At 34.9% G+C, this 17,912-nt stretch overlaps 1 protein-coding gene across 8 annotated transcripts in view; it reads left to right on the forward strand.

Annotated features, from left to right (window-relative positions):
- The window catches only part of C2H8orf34 (chromosome 2 C8orf34 homolog), a 420,116-nt gene that overhangs the window by 169,305 nt on the left and 232,899 nt on the right, over positions 1-17,912 (forward strand). The gene's annotated exons all lie outside the window — the stretch shown is intronic.

Raw genomic sequence — 17,912 nt, forward strand, 5'->3', positions numbered from 1 at the left:
AACAGTGAAAGTAGATCAACATGGCAAAATAGTCAGTCATTTGAAAATAAAATGTAGACCCATAAACAAATTATTGGCAATTATCCTTCATTCAACTATATACCTATGTGAAAATTCCTTTATTTGAGAACTGTTTTCAGTATATTTGTGGGTAAGTTGTTTAATGCATATTTCTCACTTTGCTAAGTTACAAGTTATTTGACATGTAATAATAACTTAAGTTAATGTAATTTTTCATATTTAGGCCATAGCTTTTCACTGAGTATTTTTGAAAAGGCAAAACACATTATGACAATGGCGTATGTGGTCTGTGGCCAAAGTACTGGGTCACAAGACTGACTTTAGCCATCCTACTGTCTCTTGCTAGTTTTGTCACCTGAGCTACAAATAATTAATTGTAAAATGCTGATAATAACATTTGACTTCCTATCACATAGGGATGTTATGGAGATAAAATGGAATATTCTCTGAAAGTGCTTTTAATTTTTTTTCTTTTTATCATGCATAACAGGAGTATTTGAAAAAAGACTCTAGAATTTATATACAAAACTTCCCTTCTAAATAAATGTATGTCCTCCAGCCCACATACATTTTATCCAGTAATAGAGCAAAGAAAAAAAAACTCCCATGAACTTTAAGAAATTGCCTACTGACAGTAAAAATTGATGTTTTTCACAAGATAATAAAAAAAAGGCTTGAAGAAAAGAAGGTAAAGCTACAAATGTATTTTCAAGCCAAAATATTTGACATATCAATACAAAGCATTACATCTTTCATTTTTAACATGTATATTTAGGCAAGGGCAAACATTGATATGACTCAGTTAAGGATATAGAGCAAAGTACTCCACTGTCTTTAATTTTCTTCAGTATAAATATATACTTTCTAGAAGGAAGAAAAAATGTTTTGTGCATACATATGAATGTCCAATTATAGAATAAAAAACTAGCAAAACTAACAAATGAGAAAACCAGCAAAAGTTGGGCTTGGTGCAAGAACTGGAAGGAGAGGTGAGGAGATAAAAAGAACCAGAAATTTATACTGTATGTTTACATGCTTCTGTGTAAATAAAGCCATGAAAGTGTTGAATAATCCACAAGCTTTAAAAACTGTTTCAGTTATATTGATAAGCATGAAAATATTTGAAACAGCACAGTTTTGATGGTTTTACATTAATTCATTGTATAAATAAATGACAACCAAATTGAAAATCAGTGTTAATTATTATTAGGGTTTTGTTGCTTCTGAAATAAACTTGCCCATTTCAAATACTTAATAAAATGGTGATGTTATACTTCAAGATGATTTTTTTAGCTGTGGCAACAATGATTTTCGTATGATTTGACTGAATATGAATTAAGTTTGTACTCTATGGAAGAGCCATCTGAAAGCGGTACAATATCTTGACTTGATTGGGAGGTTTTTCAGCTGGAAATGTGCAAACAAGTGTAATTAATTCAGCAGTTATTTGCATTTTAACAGAGAAACAATAGATATTAAAGAGGTATTAAAACTCTTCTGAATTGTAGTAATCTGTTTAGATTTCCATATGTTACAATATGTTATTTAATCATGTCTGAATAGAAACCTTAAAATTATTGAATGTGAATGCTGAATACACATTAACTGAGGAATGGTATAAAACTTTCCACTTACTTTCAGTATCAGAAAACAATAGTTATTGTGAAGTAAAGCTTTATTCAAAGTTTTAAAAGGTATTTTATAAAAACATTTTTCAAAAGCTGAAATGTTTAAACTTTTCCTATATATGAATTTCTTTTGGAATGAAAATGCTATGATTTTCAATAGTCTTATGTTCAGTAACTTCAAAGAGAAATATTCTTAACAATAGTGTTTTTTTTTAAGTTGCTCTAAATCTTTTAAATAGAAGAGGCACTAAAGAACACAATTGTAAAATAACATAATTGTTCTAATGGAAGCAAATTGAATCTATTGATTTTATTTTACTTTTAAGTGTTTTAGTTTCTTTAGGCAAAAGCTGATTGAATGCCTACTATTAATGTAAGATGAATTTGCTTATATCAGAATATTAACTTAAAACTTCATATCCAACTTTAATTTCTTTAAAACTTTCTTTTCCATGAATTGTCAGCTGGGCTTCATTAGGGCCAGCCATTTTTCATCTTTTAGGTGCTGCCATATTTACTTTTTAATTACTGACATTTGTGGTCATTGTATTTCAAGAATTCAATGTAGGTATTATTAATATGGTAAAACAAAATCTAAGCTAACCTTATGAAATTAATTTTACAAAAATATTATAGCATAGTATTAGAAATAACAACAGCTTATGTTAGCTTTGTATTCAGGTAGCCCTAGCTGCAGAGTTTACCATTGCCTCTTGCTGATTCTATGATTTGAAAATAGTAACTTTCTTCTTCCAAATATCAGATTCATCAACAGAAAAATAGGAATTTTAACAATATGTGTATCATAGGGTTTTGTGAAGATTAATATAGTATGCAATTCATGTGAAGTGCCCAATGTATCTAATAAAGGGTTAGAGCTAGAAAAAGGATTTTGTAGTTTTGTTTCAAAAGATCTTGAACTATAATTCATATCATTTTTATACCAGTTCCTTTCCTGTTTCCATCTGGTACATGAGATTTAGTAGATGTGAAAAAGAAATTAAGACCATAGGAATTTGGCTTTAGGAGTTTAAGTGTTTAGTCTTTTATCATAAATGTCTCATCTAGATATGCTCCACATATTTAGAAATTATTTCAGTATCTTCTACTTGATATTTAAGTCCTGCTCCTATGTTTTTCCTTCTGAAAATCAGAAAGAACTTTCTCAAGAGGTCATGTCACATGAACCTAAATTTTCCCCAATGTGTTAAAAAAAGAATCCTGTTCTTTTCTTCATTTAAAGATAGTGCCCTGGTTATTGGAGACCATTATAATGTTTAATTTTTCTAATAATTTGAGAGTTATTTTCAGTGATTTGAAATATTAAAACTTCTTTAAAAAAGTATTAATAACTAAAAACCTATATATGATTTTCTCGTGTGCATTTATTTTTGTTCTGAGGTTACTGCCTCCATGATTTATAGTCTTCGACATTCTTAGGTCCTTCTATATGGCATGGAGATGGTGATCCAGAGATTAACAGAGACAGACACTTTATTGGCCCATGCATTCCAGCTTATCATGGGCATAAGATATGCAGCATTCAAAGAAGAGCTCAAAAAAGTAATCATTGGGATGCCGAGGCAGGGATCTGCGATAAAAGGCTGTATGGATAAAAAAAAAAAAAAAAAAAAAAAAAAAGTAATCATTTCTCAAAGCTTGTACAGGCTAAATGCATTATCATATTATAATGCCTTCTTTTATCTCTCACAATTCAAGAGAATCCATACCAAATAATGTAAGCAAAAATATCAAGAGAGAAAAGGGGGAAGATTCATTCTTTTTTTTCAGGCCATAATCTGATGTTCCTATCTTTTTAAATGGACTTTTGACATTTATGATCTGAAACTTTCTCAAATAACATTGTTAATATTTTGGTACCATCTGATTCCTAATATCTTGGTGCCTGAGTTTAAGACATTTTTTACCAAAGTAGTTTAAGATAAGAAACGTATCTTGGCACCTATAGTCGTCTAAACACAAAAAAGCCGAACAAGCTTCTAGCAATTCTATTTTGATAAAATTAAGAAGATAAGTTATTCTACAATGTAAATGCTTTTAACTGAGAGAAAGCAAATCCTAAGAACACACATTTTAAATAATAACAAAAATAACATTCCTTTTACAAAAGAGTTCTGATTATTTGCTCATGGAGCTATTCCTTTTTCTACCAAGAAAAAAACTTGGTTGTTCCTTAAGAAAGGTTATCTTTGTTTGCTTGAAACATAGTTTCTAACCACAAAGTATAATGCCATCATAATATGCACATTATAAACTTATTTTCTAAATTGTATCAATGCTCTCTCTAGTAGTCATAGGCTTATAATTCTCAGTTCAGAGAAAAGGTAAAAAAGTCATGTGCTCATTACTGGTATTATAGTGGCTTCAGGATCTTAGCATTTTTAGTTCTCTCTGCCATTGAATGTTTTAATTGGCATGCTATCAACATAATTTCATTGTTTTTTATCTTCTTGATAAGCAAAAAAAATTAGAAATTTAAACAAAATAATTCTTTTTCGGAAAAGCACTAACACAAGTTAATGTAAGCTAATTTTAGGAGCTTTCAATGAAATCTAGGAGTCGAATTTCCTCTAAAATAATACTTATTTTTGATTATTCAAAAATAGATACTCAGTGCAAAGAACATGGAATTACAGAAGAATAAATGAATACATAATTACTCAGAAATAGTTAAAATGTTTTAGTGGTGTCCTTTCAATATTTTTACATATAATCTACAAAGAATAGAATAACACAATGTGCATTTAAAAAATACAATGCACATGCTAACTGCTTTCTATACATTACTTAATGATTTAAAAAATACTATGAAGTAGGCAGTCAGACAGAAAGGGACACAGATCCTTGCAAAACAAAATTTACCTAGTTGGCACTCGAGTCACATTCCTAAGCCTCAGAATTAAGCACTATGTAATACATACACATTAAAATGCCCATTTATATTAATATATGTATATTTACTTGTATATATATGTGTGTGTGTGTGCATGTGTATAATATTTTTTCATACAATAAAGTTCAAAATTTAACACCAGGAACTTATGCTTACAGTCATGATGGAATAACTGGTATTGGTCTTATTCCTCCACATTAAACAATTATAAAACTGGACAAAGTATATAAGGTCAGCTTTTCAAGCACTGGACAAAATGTGGCACAGGACTTTGATTTTTAAGGGAAACAAGTGAGGTGAGCCCTGTGTTTCACCCTGGCTTTCTTGACGGTGACACCTCCCCACCCAACTTGTATTAAGGGGAAGCTCAAGTATTAAGAGTGGGGAGTGGTGATCTCAGTGATCTGAGGAGGAAGAGATTAGAGTGTGAGGCTGTTAAGGAGGCTGGAATTTGTGTGACAGTATGACAAGAGAAGGAAGCTCAGCATAGGGAGTAGACAGAAGTCAAAAGGTTTGATTCCTTGGATCCTGAGCTGAGAACTGGGCTGCTCTTGCACAGGGCAAGACTACCCAAGACCTGAAAATGGTTGTTGTTTGTGAACTGATAGAGAGGGTTCAGACAGATCTGGGACACATCAGAGTTCCAGCCCTGCTGGAGAAAGTAAGCCTTCCTGAGTTCCTTTAGCATTCAGAGAAGACCTTATAAAAGTCAAACATTAGGAGTGATGACCACATACTGAATTAGGAACCACTCCTAAGAATGAGAGAAAAATGGAAAGAGACCCAGCTTAAAATAATGACTACAGAGGTGAAGTGGATCTGCCAGTACTTTAATTCCTGACAGAAAACTCAGCATCCCTTGAGAAGACAACATAAGCCAGCCACTCTACAAAGAATCAACTGTAATTAAAAAATTATTAATCATGAGATAAAGCAGGAAAACATGAACCAAAATCAAGACATAAAGCAATTAGTAGGAAAGGACCCCATTTTACTCAAATGCTGGAATTAGCTGACAAGACTTTTTAAAAGCAATTATTATACATATTTTATGGAATTAATGGAATGAAAAACAAGGAGTAATCAGACAAGAAATCTCCTTAGAAAATCTGAAACTAGAAAAATAACCAAAGGAGTTTATCATATAAAGGCAGGTCTAGAATATCTGAAATTTAAAAAAAAATCACTGAATAGTATTGACAGCTGATTGAACAGTACAGAAGGAAGGCTCAGTGAACCTCAAGATAGGCCAACAAATTATGCAAACTTAAGGTCAGAGATTAAAAAGACAAAACAGAATGAAAGGGCTTTGGAGACAGGACTTTTAAGAGGTAATCAAGGTCATAAGTGTGGGTTCCAAATCCAGAGGACTGGTGGCCTTCTAAGAAGAGGAAGAGAGAGCTCTTTTTCTCTCTCACATGTGTGCACTAAAACAAGGCCCTGTGGAGACACAGTGAAGAGGTGGCCATCTGCAGTGTAAGGAGAGAGCTCTCACCAGACATCAACCCTTTGGTACCTTGAACTTGAGCTTTACAGCTTCCATGACTGTGAGAAAATAAAGTTCTGTTGTTTAAGCCAACCAGTCTAAGATATTTTGTTATCGCAGCTTAAGTAGACAAAGTCATTAACATGTTGAACAAAGGAAACCAGGCACAAATGATAAAATGCTACTAATTTAATCATAAGAAATTCAAGAACAAGCAAAACTAATCCATAGTGTTAGAAATCAGCACATGGTGTGGTGAGCATGAAGAAACGTTCTAGGGTGATAGAAATATGTTGTATCTTGACGGGGTGTTTATTACATGGGTATATGCATTTATCAAAAGTCATTACATTGTACACTTAATATCTGTACCTTTCACTGTAAATTTGAATTTTTAAAAAATAGTGATTTTCACATAAAGCATGGCTACATAATGTTACATCATGAGAATATTCAAGGAGTCAAAATTAAACTTGATATTTGTTACTCTTAAAATGATTAAATTTTGTAAAGGCATATGAGGTATGAAAAGCAATTATGGGCACTTGCTACAGAAATATTTCATAACCATGACCTCTGATAAGTTTTCCAAAAGTGTGTACCTCTTGTAAGCCTGGTTTTTGAATAATCCTGAGCAGAAACAGAAATTGTTATTTTAATTTCACAGTAGCACTTCAAAAAACAGAATTTGATCTTTGATGATAAATTTTCTAATTTTGAATATATATACTCTCCCAATGTGGTCACACTATCTTTCATTTGATATACTGAAATTTTCTTTCTCCTCAATTTGTGATATAGAGCCAAAGATGTGGGGATTTGACCAGAAACTGTCCTTACTGTCAACTGAAAAGGTGTAGTACTGTAACATGAATCTGCTTATATTCTTTCTTTAAACATCTTTGAGATATGCATGTGTCATAAAGTTCACCCATTTAAAGTGTACAATTCAGTGGTTTTTACTGTATTTACAATTGTGTAACCATCCCACAATCTAAGTTTAGAACATTTTCATTAACCCCAAAGAAACCCGATTATCAGTCACTCCTTGCTCCTGACAGCACTCACTCCCTCACTCCCTTACTTCTAGGTGATCATTAATTTATTTTCATTCTTAAGGATTTGCCTATTCTGAGTGTTACGTATATGTGGAGTCATAAACTATGTGGTCTTTTGTGAAGAGCTTCTTTTACTTAACATAAGATCACTGTGTAGCATGTATTAGTATTTTATTCTTTTTTAAAAATAATTGACACTGGGTTTTAGAGCATTTTTAGATTCACAGCAAAATTGAGTTTCCATATATACACAGCTTTTCTTACGATTAACATCCAGCACCAGAGTGATACATTTGTTATCACCCAAAGTCCATACTTTACACCAGCGTTCATTTTTGGTGTTGTGCATGCAGTTGATTATGAAAAATGTATAATGACATATATTTGCCATTACAATATCATACAGGGTTTTCACTATTTTCCAAATCCTCTGTGTTCCATCTATTTATACCTTCCTGTAACCCCTGCACACCACCGATCCTTTTGCTGTCTCCATAGTTTTGTCTCTACCAGAATATCATACAGGTTTATTCATACAGTATGTAGGCTTTTAAGATTGGTTTCTTTCACTCAGTAATATGCAGTTAGGGTTCCTCCATGTTCTTTTATGGCTTGATAGCTCATTTCTTTTTACACTGAATAACATTCCATTGCCTGCATGTACCACAATTTATTTATCAGTTCAGCTACTGAAGGACATCTTACTTGGTTCCAACCCCTTGTCGGTTATAAAAAATACTACTGCTAAAAACATCTGTTTGCAGTTTTTTGTGTGGACATAGTTTTCAACTCATATGAGTAAGTATAAAGGAAAATGATTGCTGGATTGTATAGTAAAAGTATGTTAGATTTACGAGAAACTGCCAAACTGGTTTCCATTTCTTTTTGTTACACACCCTCATCAGTATTTGTTGTTATGACTTTTTAAAAAAATTTTAGCCATTATAATGGGTTTTCAATGATACCTTGTTTTATCTGCAATTCCCTAATAATATAATGATGTTGAGCACATTTTAATTTGCTTATTTGCTATCTATATATCTTCTTAGGTGTGATGTCTGTTAAGATCTTTGGCCCATTTCTTCAATTGGCCTGTTTTCTTATTGTTGAGTTTTAAGAACTCTTTGTATATTTTGGATAACAGTCCTTTATCAGATATATCTTTACAAATACTTTCTCCCAGTCTGTGGCTGTCTTCTCATTCTCTTAACATTATATTTCACAGAGTAGAAGTTTTTAATTTTAATGAAATCCAGCTTATTAATTATTTCTTCTTGGATTGTGGCTTTGTTGTATCTAAAAAGGTATCACTCAAAGTCATCTTGGTTTTCTTTTATGCTTAATTAATTAATTAATTAATTTATTTATTTATTATTTTGGTATCATTAATCTACAATTACATGAAGAACATTATGTTTTCTAGGCTCCCCCTTTCACCAAGTCCCCCCCACACACCCCTTCACAGTCACTGTCCATCAGCGTAGTAAGATGCTGTAAAATCACTACTTGTCTTCTCTCTGTTGTAGAGCCTGCCCCGTACACCCTCCACATAATACATGCTAATTGTAATGCCCCCTTTCTTATTCCCACCCTTATCCCTCCCTTCCCACCCATCCTCCCCAGTCCCTTTCCCTTTGGTAACTGTTAGTCCATTCGTGGGTTCTGTGATTCTGCTGCTGTTTTGTTCCTTCAGTTTTTCTTTGTTCTTATACTCCACATATGAGTGAAATCATTTGTTACTTGTCTTTCTCCACCTGGCAGATTTCACTGAGCATAATACCCTCTAGCTCCATCCATGTTGCTGCCAATGGTAGGATTTGTTTTCTTCTTATGGTTGAATAATATTCCATTGTGTATATGTACCACATCTTCTTTATGCATTCATCTACTGATGGACATTTAGGTTGCTTACATTCCTTGACTATTGTAAATAGTGCTGTGATAAACATAGGGGTACACCTGTCTTTTTCAAACTGGGCTGCTACATTCTTAGGGTAAATTCCTAGAACTGTAATTCCTGGGTCAAATGGCATTTCTATTTTGAGCATTCTGAAGAACCTCCATACTGCTTTCCACAATGGTTGAACTAATTTACATTTCCACCAACAGTGTAGGAGGGTTCCCCTTTCTCCACAACCTCTCCAACATTTGTTGTTGTTTGTCTTTTGGATGGTGGCCATCCTTACTGGTGTGAGGTGATACCTCATTGTATTTTTAATTTGCATTTCTCTGATGACAAACGATGTGGAACATCTTTTCATGTGTCTGTTGGCCATCTGAATTTCTTCTTTAGAGAACTGTCTTTTCAGCTCCTCTGCCCATTTTTTAATTGGATTATTTGTTTTTTGTTTGTTGAGGTGTGAGTTCTTTATATATTTTGGATGTCAACCCTTTATTGGATCTATATTCTCCCATACTGTAGGATACCGTTTTGTTCTATTGATGGTGTCCTTTGCTGTACAGAAGCTTTTCAGCTTGATATAGTCCCACCTGTTCATTTTTGCTTTTGTTACCCTTGCCCGGGGAGTTATGTTCATGAAGTAGTCACTCATTTTTATGTCCATGAGATTTTTGCCTATGTTTTTTTCTAAGAGTTTTATGGTTTCATGACTTACATTCAGGTCTTTGATCCATTTTGAATTTGCTTTTGTGTATGGGGTTAGACAATGGTCCAGTTTCATTCTCTTACATGTAGCTGTCCAGTCTTGCCAGCACCATCTGGTGAAGAGACTGTCATTTCCCAATTGTATGTCCATAGCTCCTTTATTGTATATTAATTGGCCATATATGTTTGGGTTAATGTTTGGAGTCTCTATTCTGTTCCACTGGTCTGTGGCTCTGTTCTTGTGCCAGTACCAAATTGTCTTGATTACTGTGGCTTTGTAGTAGAGCTTGAAGTTGGGGAGTGAGATCCCCCCCGCACTTTATTCTTTCTTCTCGGGATTGCTTTGGTTATTCTGTGTCTTTGGTGGTTGTGTATGAATTTTAGAACTATTTGTTCCAGTTCATTGAAGAATGCTGTTGGTAATTTGATAGATAGTGCATTGAATCTGATATTAATTCTTCCTAGCCTTCCTAGTATTTCCTCCTCTTCTATTTTTTGGAAAACTTTAAGGAGAATGGGTATTATGTCTTCTCTATATGTCTGATAAAATTCCGAGGTAAATCCATCTGGCTCAATGGATCAAAGACCTGAATGTAAGTCATGAAACCATAAAACTCTTAGAAAAAAACATAGGCAAAAATCTCATGGACATAAAAATGAGTGACTACTTCATGAACATAACTCCCTGGGCAAGGGAAACAAAAGCAATTCATCCCAGGAGCATGGGATGAATTTCCATTTGTTAGTGTCGTCTTTAATTTCTCTTAAAAGTGTCTTGTAGTTTTCAGGGTATAGGTCTTTCACTTCCTTGGTTAGGTTTACTCCTAGGTGTTTTATTCTTTTTGATGCCATTGTGAATGGAATTGTTTTCCTGATTTCTATTTCTATTAGTTCATTGTTAGTGTATAGGAAAGCCACAGATTTCTGTGTTAATTTTGTATACTGCAACTTTGCTGAATTCCTACATTAGTTCTAATAGTTTTGCAGTGGAGGCTTTAGGGTTTTTTATGTACAATGTCATGTACAATATCTGCAAATAGTGACAGTTGAACTTCTTCTTTACCAATCTGGATTCCTTGTATTTCTTTGTTTTGTCTAATTGCCATGGCTAGGACCTCCAGTACTATGTTGAATAACAGTGGGGAGATTGGGCATCCCTGTCTTGTTCCCAATCTCAGAGGAAAAGCTTTCAGCCTCTCGCTGTTTAGTATGATGTTAGCTGTGGGTTTATCATATATGGCCCTTATTATGTTGAGATACTTGCCCTCTATGCCCATTTTGTTGAGAGTTTTTATCATGAATGGATGTTGAATTTTGTCAAATGCTTTTTCAGCATCTATGGAGATGATCATGTGGTTTTTGTCCTTTTTGTTGATGTGGTAGATGATGTTGATGGATTTTACAATGTTGTACCATCCTTGTATCCCTGGGATGAATCCCACTTGGTCATTGTTTATGATCCTTTTGATGTATTTTTGAATTCAGTTTGCTAATATTTTGTTGAGTACTTTTACATCTATGTTCATCAGTGATATTGGTCTGTAGTTTTCTTTTTTGGTGGGGTCTTTGCCTGGTTTTGGTATTAGGGTGATGTTGGTTTCATAGAATGAGTTTGGGAGTATTTCCTCCTCTTCTATTTTTTGGAAAACTTTAAGGAGAATGGGTATTATGTCTTCTCTATATGTCTGATAAAATTCCGAGGTAAATCCATCTGGCTCAGGGGTTTTGTTTTTGGTAGTTTTTTGATTACCACTTTAATTTCGTTGCTGGTAATTGGTCTGTTTAGATTTTCAGTTTCTTTCTGGGTCAGCCTTGGAAGGTTGTATTTTTCTAGAACGTTGTCCTTTTCTCCTAGGTTTTCCATTTTGTTAGCATGTAGATTTTCATAGTATTCTCTAATAATTCTTTGTATTTCTGTGGGGACCGTCGTGATTTTTCTTTTCTCATTTCTAATTCTGTTGATGTGTGTTGACTCTCTTTTTCTCTTAATAAGTCTGGTTAGAGGCTTATCTATTTTGTTTATTTTCTCGAAGAACCAGCTCTTGGTTTCATTGATTTTTTCTATTGTTTTATTCTTCTCAATTTTATTTATTTCTTCTCTGATCTTTATTATGTCCCTCCTTCTGCTGACCTTAGGCCTCATTTGTTCTTCTTTTTCCAATTTTGATAATTGTGACATTGGACTATTCATTTGGGATTGTCCTTCCTTCTTTAAATATGCCTGGATTGCTATATACCTTACTCTTAAGACTGCTTTTGCTGCATTCCACAGAAGTTGGGGCTTTGTGTTGTTGTTCTCATTTGTTGCCATATATTGCTGGATCTCCATTTTAATTTGGTCATTCATCCATTGATTATTTAGGAGCATATTGTTAAGCTTCCATGTGTTTGTGTGCCTTTTTGTGTTCTTTTTACAATTTCTTTCTACTTTTATAACTTTGTGGTCTGAAAAGTTGGTTGGTAGGATTTCAATCTTTTGGAATTTACTGAGGCTCTTTTTGTGGCCTAGTATATAGTCTATTCTGGAGAATGTCCCATGTGCACTTGAGAAGAATGTGTATCCTGTTGCTTTTGGATGTAGAGTTCTATAGATGTCTATTTGGTCCATCTGTTCTAGTGTGTTGTTCAGTGCCTCTGTGTCCTTACTTATATTCTGTCTGGTGGATCTGTCCTTTGGAGTGAGTGGTGTGTTGAAGTCTCCCAGAATGAATTCATTGCATTCTATTTCCTCCTTTAATTCTGTTAGTATTTGTTTCACATATGTTGGTGCTCCTGTATTGTATGCATATATGTTTATAATGGTTATATTCTCTTGTTGGACTGAGCCCTTTATCATTATGTAATGTCCTTCTTTATCTCTTGTTACTTTCTTTGTTTTGAAGTCTATTTTGTCTGATACTAGTATTGCAACACCTGCTTTTTTCTCCCTGTTGTTGCATGAAATATCTTTTTCCATCCCTTGACTTTTAGTCTGTGCATGTCTTTGGGTTTGAGGTGAGTTTCTTGTAAGCAGCATATAGATGGGTCTTGCTTTTTTATCCATTCTATTACTCTGTGTCTTTTGTTTGGTGCATTCAGTCCATTTACATTTAGGGTGATTATTGAAAGATATGTACTTATTGCCATTGCAGGCTTTAGATTCATGGTTACCAAAGCTTCAAGTTTAGCTTCTTTACTACCTTACTGTCTAACTTATCTTGCTCATTGAGCTATTATAAACACAGTCTGATGATTATTTCTCTCCCTTCTTATTCCTCCTCCTCCATTCTTCATATGTTGGGTGTTTTGTTTTATGCTCTTTTTAGGAGTGCTCCCATCTATAGCAGTCCCTCTAACATACCCTGTAGAGGTGGTTTGTGGGAGGCTAATTCCCTCAAGTTTTGCTTGTCTTGGAATTGTTTAATCCCTCCTTCATGTTTAAATGATAATCATGCTGAATACAGTATGCTTGGTTCAAGGCCCTTCTGTTTCATTGCATTAAATATATCATGCCATTCTCTTCTGGTCTGTAAGGTTTCTGTTGAGAAGTCTGATAATAGCCTGATGGGTTTTCCTTTGTAGGTGACCTTGTTACTCTCTCTGGCTGCCTTTAAAACTCTGTCCTTGTCCTTGACCTTTGCCATTTTAGTTATTATTTGTCTTGGTGTTGTCCTCTTTGGGTCCTTTCTCTCAGGAGTTCTGTGTGCTTCCGTAGTCTGAGCAACTATTTCCTCCCCCAGTTTGGGGAAGTTCTCAGCAATTATTTCTTCAAAGACACTTTCTATCCCTTTTTCTCTGTCTTCTTCTTCTGGTACCCCTATAATGTGGATATTGTTCCTTTTGGATTGGTCACACAGTTCTCTTAATATTGTTTCATTCCTGGAGATCCTTTTATCTTTCTCTGTGTCAGCTTCTATGCATTCCTGTTCTCTGGTTTCTATTCCATCAATGGCCTCTTGCATCTTATCCATTCTGCTTATAAATCCTTCCAGAGATTGTTTCATTTCTGTAATCTCCCTCCGGATGTCATCCCTTAGCTCTTGTATATTTCTCTGCAGCTCTGCCAGCATGTTTATGATAAGAAGAAAGTCCTTTCCTGCGTGGTGGATGCCTTGCCCTTCTCCGCTGCCTGTGTCAGTTAACCACACTCCTGGAGCAGTCACTGGGTTAATCCCCTAAGCTGCTGTAGAGGGGGGTCTCCATCTGAGCAGCACAGAGCCCTGCAGGGAGTGGCAGGCATGCCAGGTACACTCCTCCTCAATAGCGGTGCCCCTGTCGGGCAGCTGTGTGCCAGCAGCGGCCTTTGGGTTTGGCCCGTGCGGCTGTGTGTCGGGCTGGGATTCTGGTCGGCTGCTGGGAGCATGGCTGCTCCCTCTGGTACCACTGCAGTTGCGCGTGGGCCTCTCCCTTGCCCCTCTGGTGCTGTTGCCCCTGGCACATGCGGGCTGCACTCAGGCCACTTGGTCACACTGCTGCAGGCTTGCACAGACCTCTCCCAGGCTCCTCTGGCGCCGCTGCTGTCGGCACACGTGGGCTGCTCCCAGGTTGTTCGGTTGCCACTGTGGCAGGCTTGCACGAGCCGCTCCCGTTCCCCCCTGGCACCGCCGGCGCACGCGGGCTGCTCCCGGTCCCCTCTGGTGCCACCACTCCTGGCATGCGCTGCCACTCTCTAATTACTGTGCCGGTGTGTCGGGTTCCGTGCCAGTTGGGGGAACAACTGGCAGGCTGCTTTGTGTTGTGAGGAGCTTCAACTGTGCTGCCATCCAGGCAGTTAGGGCGCCTAAAGTTCCCTAGGATTCCCAGGTGCTGGCTAAGTGTGCTGGGACGACTTCGTCCAGCTGTGGGGTCCCTGTCTCTTTAAGACTTGCAAAAAACACTCACTTTTCTTTTGTCTCAGGGGTGCCAGTTGCAGGGACCTGCCCGCAGGTTTTGCTTTTCTGTTTCTCTAATATCCAGCACCCCGTGTACCTTGTATGTGTGCTCCAGGTGTGGATTTCTAGAGCTGGTTGTTTAGCAGTCCTGGGCTTTTACTCCCTCCCCGTTCCAACTCCTTTATTCCCACCGGGTTCTGGGTTGGGGGAGTGTTTGGGTCCCGCCTGACCGCGGCTTCTATCTTACCCCCTTCATGTGATGTTGAGTTCTTGCAGATGTAGATGTATCCTGGCTGTTGTGCTGTATCCACTGGTGTCTCTTTTAGTAGTAGTTGTATTTATTGTATTTTCATAAATATATATGTTTTTAGGAGGAGATTTCCACTGAACTACTCATGCCGCCATCTTTTTTAATGCTTTCTTATAAAAGTTTTATAGTGTTGTATTTTACAATTAGGTCTGTGATCCATTCTGAGTTATTTTTTGTGAAAGATGTATGGTCTGTATCTAGATTCATTTTCTGCATATGGATGTCCAATTGTTTCAGTACCCTTTGTTGTAAGGAGCATCTTTTTTCCATTTTACTGCCTTTGCTACTTTGTCAAAGATCAGTAAGTTATATATAGGTGAGTCTATTTCTAATCTCTATATTCTGTTTCATTGACCTGTTTGTCTACTCTTGCACCAATGCTATACTGTCTTGATTACTTTAGATTTATGGTAAATCTTGAAATTAGGTACTGTCAGTCCTTCAACTTTGCTTGTCTGTTTCAATATTGAGTTAACTACTCTGGACCTTTTGCCTGTCCATATGAACTTTAAAATCAGTTTGTTGATATCCACTAAATAACTTGATTGGCATTGTACTGAATCTCTCTATCAAGTTGGTAAGAACTGACATCTTGATAATAATGAGTCTTCCTATCTATGAAAATGAAATACCTCTTCATTTATTTTTCTTTTTCTTCATCAGAGATTTGTAGTTTTCCTCATCTAGATCTTATATATATATTGATAGATTTATACCTAAGTATTTCATTGTTTAGGCTGCTAATGTAAATTTTTTAAATTTTTTTAAATTTTTTAAATTGTTTAAATTTTTAAATGTTTTAAATTTTTTTTCAAATTCCACTTGTTCATTGATGGTATTTAAGAAAGCAGTTGACATTTGTATACTAACCTATATCCTGCAAACTTGCTCTAATTACTAATTAGTTCCAGGAATCCTTTTTCAGTTTTTCACATATTTTACATAGACAATCATATCATCTGCAAACAAAGGCAATTTTATTTCTTCCTTCCCATCTATATACCTTCTATTTCCATATCTTAATGAAGTACCTGCAACTTGAAGTACAGTGTTGAAAAGAATTGATGATAGATAACATCTTTTACTTGTACCAGATCTTAGTAGGAAAGTTTTAAATTTCTTGCCATTAAGTATGATTTTAGCTGTAGGATTTTTTAAAGATATTCTTTCTTAAGTTGAGGATGTTCCCCTTTATTCCTAGTCTACTGAGGGTTTTTATCATTAATGAGTGATGGATTTTGGCAAATCCTTTTCTTCATCTATTGATGTCATCATGTAATTTTACTTTTCAGTCTGTTGAAGTTATAAACTACATTGATTTTTGTATGTGGAGCCAGTCTTGCATACCTTGGACAAATCTCATCTAGTCATGGTTTATAATTCGTTTTATACATTTTTGGATTCATCCTTTTATTTAGGATTTTTATGTGTCTATTCATGAAACATACTGATCAATTGCTTTCTTTTCCTGTATTGTCTTTATCTGCTTTTGGGATTATTGTAAAAAAAATGCTGGCCTCAAAGAATAGTTACGAATAGTAGGAAGTTAGGAAGTATTTTTTTTTGCTTTTATGTTCTGGAAGAGATTGTAGAGAATTGGTATAGTTTATTCCTTAAGGGTTTGGTGTAATTCACAGGTGAGGCCTGGTCTTCCTGTTTTAGATGATTATTAATTATTGATTCATTTCATTAATGGATATAGGCCTATTCCAGTTGTGTATTTCTTTCTTCTTCTCAGTTTTGGCAATTTGTGTATTTCAAAGAATTTGTGTTTTATCTAGATTATCAAATTTTTGTGCATAGGTTTGTTCATACTGTTGCTTTTTATCTTTTTATTGCTTTATTATCCTTTTAATGTCCATATTATCTGTAGTGATGTTCCTTCTTTCATTTCTGATTTTAGTAATTTGTGTCTTCATAGTTTTTTCTTAGATAGGTTAGAGGCTTATTAATTTAATTCAGCTTTTCAGACTTCCAGATTTTGGTTTTGTTTATCTTCTCTACTGATTTCTTGTATCAGCGTCACTGGTTCTGCTCTAATTTTTGTTATTTCTTCTCTTCTCCTTACTTTGGATTTAATTTGATCTTTTTTTTCTAGTTTCTAAAGGTAGAAGCTTAGATTATTGGTTTTAGATCTTCTTTTCTTACATATATAAATTCAATGCTGTAAATTTCTCTCTAAGCATTGCTTTTGCTGCATCCACAAATTTTGAAAAGTTTATTTTCATTTTCAACTAGTTCAACATTTTTAAGTGTTCTTGCTTTTTCTTCTTTCATCCATATGTTATTTAGATATGTGTTGTTCAATCTCCAATTATTTTGTAATTTTCCATCATTTTCCTGTTACTGATTTCTAGTTTAACCCTGCTTTATCTGAAAGTAGACATTGCATGATCTTTATTTTTTTTAATTTTATTTTTTAAAACTTAAAAAAGAAGTTTTGTTTTATGACCATGAATGTGGTTGATCTTGGAGAATATTCCATGTGAGATTGAGAAGAATGTGTGTTTTGCTGTTATTAGATGAAGTAGTAATAGATGTCAATTATATACAGCTGATTGATGGGGTTGTTGAGTTCAGTTATGTCCTTACTGATTTTCTGCCTGCTGAATCTGTCCATTTCTGATAGAAGGGTGGTGAAGTTTTCACTTTTAACAATCAATCCATCTATTTCTACTTGCAGTTATTTCTGATTTTGCCTTATCTATTTTGATACTCCTTTGTTAGGCATATACACACTAGGGATTATTATGTCTTCTAGGATAATTGACCCTTTATTATGATGTAGTGTCCCTCTTCATTCCTGATAATTTTCCTTGCTCTGAAGTTTGGTCTGTCAGAAATTAATATAGTTTCTCTCATATTCTTTTTTTTTTTTTTTTGAGAGGGCATCTCTCATATTTATTGATCAAATGGTTGTTAACAACAATAAAATTCAGTATAGGGGGGTCAATGCTCAATGTACAATCATTAATCCATCTCAAGCCTAACTCTCATCAGTCTCCAATCTTCTGAAGCATAACGAACAAGTTCTTACATG

This window comes from Manis javanica, chromosome 2 (genome assembly GCF_040802235.1).
Source record: "Manis javanica isolate MJ-LG chromosome 2, MJ_LKY, whole genome shotgun sequence".
NCBI lineage: Eukaryota > Metazoa > Chordata > Mammalia > Pholidota > Manidae > Manis > Manis javanica.